The sequence below is a fragment of the Oryctolagus cuniculus genome, chromosome 13 (assembly GCF_964237555.1).
Source record: "Oryctolagus cuniculus chromosome 13, mOryCun1.1, whole genome shotgun sequence".
Lineage (NCBI taxonomy): Eukaryota > Metazoa > Chordata > Mammalia > Lagomorpha > Leporidae > Oryctolagus > Oryctolagus cuniculus.
In genome coordinates this window covers 61,977,949-61,984,525 of record NC_091444.1, presented here as the reverse complement: position 1 = coordinate 61,984,525, position 6,577 = coordinate 61,977,949, and positions in this window count along the sequence as shown.

Here is a 6,577-nt window from a genome sequence, read left to right as displayed (position 1 = left end):
AAAGGCCTTTGACAATCTCATCACTAGACTCAACAGAGACAAGGAATCAATAAATTTGAAAATGAATCAACAGAAATGGCCCAAACTGGAAAACAGAGAAGAGTATAAAGTAAACCTACAGCACCCAACAGCTTTGGGACAAGGTTGAACAGTTCAGTATATGAGCAATTGTAATCCCAGAAAGGAGAGAGAATGGGAGCTCAATGGCAGATGGGATGGGAATAATACTGTTTAGTGTACTTTCATTTTATTCTTTCTTTTCAGCACAGAGCTTTATCTTTCCCTCAGCTGTGCTTCATGTCTTGTTAAAGAACAGAGGTGCCTGGTGTCGATTGTTCAGAGAGTAAACTTCAGGTCTTCAGGGCATGAGGACAGTTGCCTGATTTTGTGCTCAAGGGACAGGATCTGTAGTGTGTAATTAACACATTTCACCTATTACAAGGTAAAAACATTTTAGAAAATAGCATGTGTGTTACAGTTGATAGTGTGTCAGTATAATGGATTTGTTTTTCAACCAATGGTACATATAATAATGATGTATTTTGGAATCAATTACCTCTTCAATTTGATGAAATATTAGTAGTGTTTTTAAAAAATACTGTAAAATAGAAAATACGAAAAATCCCAGAAACCAGCTACATAGCTTAATGTATAAGGCTAACATTTTGTTTTATAATATGGCTCTAATAGCTTAAAAGCTATTATGTTATTATAAGGCAAACATTCCATAAACACCACCCAGGTCATAAAATCAGATTTTTTTTTTAACCAGTGAGCTCCAGAATTAGCCTCAGAACCTCTTCTTGTGCCTTGTCCTAACGAATATTAATGCCTTCCCTTCCCCACCCCAAAGTGAACCACTACTCCGACTTTTATAGTTATAACTTCCTTACATATCTTCATTATTTTATTATCAAAGTGAATAGTTAAATAATCTGGTTTAGGTTTGCACATTTTGTAATGTAGAACTTCCCTCCCTAGCCCTTTCCCTTTTTTTTTTTTAAGATTTATTTATTTATTGAAAGTCAGAGTTACACAAAGAGAAGGAGAAGCAAAGAGAGAGAGAGAGAGAGAGAGAGAGGTCTTCCATCCACTGGTTCACTCCCCAGATGGTCGAAATGGCTGGAGCTGCACTGACCTGAAGCCAGGAGCCAGGAGCTTCTTCTGGGTCTCCCACGCGGGTACAGGGGCCCACGGACTTGGGCCATCTTCTACCACTTTCCCAGGCCATAGCATAGAGCTGGATCGGAAGTGGAGCAGCCAGGACTCGAACCGGCGCCCATATGGGATGCCGGCACTGCAGGCAGCAGCTTTACCTGCTGTGCCACAGCACTGGCTGGCCCCATAGCCCTTTACTTAAAATTCATGAGTTGAAAAATCACAGGGCATTTAATATGTAGTTTCTTTGTCTAGATTTTGCTACATTTAACCTGTAGTTTCCCACTCATGCTTCAGTTCTACATATTCCTCTGTAACTGCTGAAATTCACCAGGCAGTTGGATCCATCAGATTCATCTCTAATCCCTTTGACAAAATCATTAGTGATGTAGAGTTTTCATTAGGTGGAATAAAATGTCTGGTTGTCACTTTTTTTGTGTGATGTTAAAGCAGTTAATGCCCAAAATGTAAATCCACTGATCCACAGGAGGGTACAAAATAGTACAAAATACCTTATCTCTTTTTCATTTTTAAAATATTAAAAGAGACATCCCTCTACCCTTCATTTGCTGTTAGGTAACCCAGTGGTACAGTTCATAAGGGGAAAGACAGAAAAATGCTTGGTTTTTCCCTTTATTTTCATTTTTAAGATAATGAATTAATGTTCCATTATCCTTCATAAACAATTATTTTTAAAATGTTTATGATGAGTCTCAGGAAATTGCAATGATCTTTTTATAAGATCAAATTTTTCAATGTTTGAACAGTGGGGGCCTCTTTAATTTCACTTCTAAATCTTTCTGAAATTCTCTATTAGCTTTTCATAATGTCTACCTGTTTTGACAAGATGTCCCAGGCTTATCTTCTACATTTCCTGAAAATGAAATGTAAAAGCTTTTTTAATGAAAAATGATACTTTAAAACCACAAGCTTATCTTCTGGAAATCTTGGTGGTTGGGAATTTGAATTGGACTTACCGGCATTAACTCATGAATGCATATTTATTATGTCTGTAATGTGTTATGCCATACACATATTCATGAGTCTGTACTTGTATGTCCAATTCAAATTAATAACTCAGTGTTTTAAAAATTTTTATCTGTTCTGTATTATATTTGCATTTCCTTTTCCCATGCTTAGAACCCTAGGTTTCCAAACTGAATTAAAATATAAACATATCTCATTTTATTGAACTTCATTTTATCATAGTTTGCAGATTCTGCATGTTTTCCCAAGAAAAGGTTTGTGGCACTCCTGTATTGAGCAAGTTAATCAACATAATTTTCTCAACATGTGTTCACTTTATGGCTCTGTGTCACATTTTAATAATTCTTCTAATATTTTACTTTTTCATTTTTGTATCTGTTATAATGACCTGTGAGCTTCTTAATTTTTTTTTTAGCAGCAAAGTAGCAAGGTTTATTGCAGACAAGACAACCATCAGAACAGAAGAGACAGAGAAAATGCCCAGTCACTCAAACTGGGGGAAAGTGCGGTTAATTGGTTAAATGGAGAGAGTACACCTGGCAGGTCAGGCAAGTGGTTCAGGAGAGCTGAGCACACTGTGTTTGTTGACTGCGCGTTTTTAAGGGAGTTGGTCTAATTCTTCCCCCCATTTCTCTTTACCTCCTCCCTCTTCTCCTTCTTAAAATTTTTTAGAGGTAGAGAGACACTGAGGGGAGGAGAAGATAGAGATCTCCCATCCACTGATTTACTCCCCAAATGACCACAATGACCTGGGTCTGAAGCTGGGAGCTGAGAATTCAATCCAGGCCTGCGACCTGGGCGACAGGGACCCAAACAACTGAGCCTACAAAACCCACATTAGTGGGAAACTGGAATCAAGAGTCAGAGCTGGGTGTCTATCACTGGGTGGCCAGTTGGTTAAGTCACAGCTTGTGGCACCAACATTCCATTATTAGAATGCTGGTTTGAGCTTTGGCTGCTCTGTCTTCCTATCCAGCTCCCTACTAATGCCCCTAGGAAAGCAGTGAAGGATGCCCCAAGTACTTGGGCCCTGCCACACACATGGGAGACCCAGATGGAGTTTTATGTCTTGGCTTTGTTCTGGCCCAGTGCTGGCTCTTGTGGCCATGTGGGGAGTGAACCAGTGGATGGAGGCTCACTCTCTTTCTCTTTCTGTCTATCCCTCTCTCTTATTCTGCCTTTCAAATAAATCAATATATTTTTTAAAGAGTCAGAGCTGAAACTTGAACCCAGGCGTTCTAATATGGGACACAGGCATTTTAACCACTAGGCCAAACATCATGCCTAGATGATCACTGATTCTTGGTGTTACTATTGTTAATTGTTTTTGGGTGCCACAAACTGCACTCACATAATATGGCAAATTTAAATGTGGTGAGTATTCAGATGGCTTCACTGACCAGCTTTTCCACACCTCTCTCCCTCTTCTCAAGCCTTCCTATTCTCCAAGATAAAATAATATTAAAATTAGGCCAAATAATAACCCTACTATGGCCTCTAGGTGTTCAATCAAAAGGAAGATTCCGTCATACATCTCCCACTTTAAGTAAAAAACTAGAAATGATTCATGAGGAAGATATGTCAATAGCTGAGACACACTGAAAGCTAGATCTCTTGTTCCAGTGAGCCAAGGTAAGAATGCAAAGGAAAAGTTCATGAAGAAAATTAAAAGTGCTACTCCAGTGAATACAAGAGTGACAAGAAAGCCTTTTGTTTATACAGAGAGTTTTAGTGGTCTGGAAAGGTCAACATAAGCTACAACATTCCCTTAACCCAAAGCCTTATCCAAAGCAAGGTCCTAACTCTCAATTCCATGAAGGCTGAGAAAGAAGAAGCTGCAGAAGTAGGTTTTGAAGTTAGCACATATTGGTTCAAAGGGTTTAAGGAAAGAATCTGTCTCCATAACACAAAAGTGCAAAGTGAAACAGCAAATATTGATAGAGAAGTGGCAGTAAGTTATCTGGAAGATGTAGCTAAGTAACTGATGAAGGTGCTGACATCAAACAATAGATTTTCAATGCAGACAAAAACAGCCTCCTAAAGGATACCAACTAGGGCTTTTAGCTAGAGCTAAGTCAATGATTTGATTCAAAGCTTCAAAGCACAGGATGATGCTCTTCAGGGGCTAATGTAGCCAGCAACTTGAAATTGAAGCCACTGCTCATTTACTATTCAGAAAATCTTATAGCCATTAAGAACTACATGAAAGTTACTCTGCCTTTGCTCCACAAATGGAACAAAGCTGGGATGACAGCATATCTGTTTCCATCACTGTTTACTGGATATTTTAAGTCCACTGTTGAGACCTAGTGCTCAGAAGATTCCTTTCAAAAATTACTGTTCACTGGGGCTGTTATTGTGGCATAGAGGGTAAAGCTGCCACTATGATACCGACATCTGATATGGGTGCATTTGAGTCCTGGCTGCTCCACTTTCCATCCAGCTCCCTATTAATGGCCTGGGAAAGGCAGCAGAAGATGGCCCAAGTGCTTGGGCCCCTAAAAACCACATGGGAGACCTGAATGAAGCTCCTGGCTCCTGGCTTCAGCCTGGCTCAACACCAGCCCTTGTAGCCCTCTGGGAAGTGAATTAGAGGATGTCTCTCTCTCTTGTTTCTCATCTTTATAACTCTTTCAAATACATTTTTAAAAAAATTACTGTTAATTGATACTACACATGGCCACCTAAGAGCTCTGATGGGGATGTATAAGATTAATATTTTCATGCCTACTAACACAATATTTCATTCTACATCTATGGATCAAGGAGAAATACATTACATAAGGCCATAGTCATAGATAATGATTTCTCCAATAGATCTGGATAAATTAAAAAGCTTCTGGAAAGGAATTACCATTCTAGATGCTGTCAAGAGCACTCACGATTCATGGGAGGTAAAAATACCAACATTAATAGGAGTTTGGAAGAAATTGATTCCAATCCTCGTAGATGACTTTGAGGTGTTCAAAACTCCACAGTGAGGGAAATAACTGCAGAAGTAGTGAAAATAGCCAGGAAACTAGAATCAGAAGGAGATTCTTATTTTTGGCTGACTTGTTTCAATCTCAGGGTAAAATTTAAGGAACAAGGAACTGCTTTTTATGGATTAGCATAGAAAACTGTCTTTTGAGTTGGAATCCACTCCTGGTGAAGATGCTGTGAACATGGCTGAAATGACGCTGAAGGATTTAGAATATTACCTAAACTGTAGCTAATGCAGTGGCAGACTTTCAAATAATTGATTCCAATTTGAAAGTTCTATTGTGGGTAACAAGCTATCAAACATTGAATGCCACAGAGAAATCTTTAAAAAAGGAAGAGTCAATGGGTGCCACAAATTTCAATGCTGTCTTATGAAATTGCCACACTACCCCAACCTTCAGCAAATACCATGCTTACTCCATCACCACTGAAGCAAAATTCTCCATCAGAACAAAGATGATTTATTCAAGACTCAGATGAGCCTTAGCGTGTTTACCAATATTTAATTAAGGTATGTGAAATTTAAGACATGTTATTGCCCACTTAATAGACTACAAAACAGTCTACTGAATATGAATTAAGAAGCCAAAATTTCCTGTGATTCACACTATAACAGTAGTCTAGAAATGAATCCCCATTATCTCTAAGGTGCACCTGTATACCATACTTTCTATCCCCCATATATAGACACAATGGTCCTCTAATAACTAAACTATCATCAGCTAAATGGAATGTTTCTGCGTATGATATTCTCTTCATTTTAACTGTCACTTAGTTTTAATTGTAGATGTTATCATCCTTAAAGCTTACCATTAGTCTCTATGTCACTCTTTCTCTAGTTATTCTTGGCTATCTGGAGCTCATTTTCTGGTACAATCCTGAGGCAGAGATTAAGGAAAGACTATTTTCCAAATTTTTTATGTTAGATAGGCTTGTCTTGCTACGTTTATACCTGAATGTCAATTTTGTTGGAGATAAATCTTAAGTCTCATTTTCCCTCAAGTAGTTTGAAGATGTTACTCCATTTTCTTCAGGCATGAAATGGTGAAAAGGTCTCATCACCAAGTAATTTTTCTTTCCTCTATCACTGTTTCTGCCTAGTCAAAGGATTTTTCCCCTTGTATTATTTATGCCTTGACTAACTATTCTAGGTTCATATTAGGTATGAGTGTGTTTTATTTAAATTTTTACTTCAAAGGCAGAGACAGAGATAGATGTCTCATTTGCTAAATGCCTATTAACACCTGGAACTGGGTCAGGCTAGGACAGGAAGTCCAGTGCTGAATTCAGGTCTCCGACATGGGTAGCAGGGACCCGAGTAGTGGAGCCATTACTTGCTGCCTCAGGGTACATATTAAGAAGCTAGAATTGGAAGCAGAGCCCAACTTGATCCCATACACTCAAACATGGTATGTGCAAGCAAGCATCCCAAGTGGTATCTTAACCACTA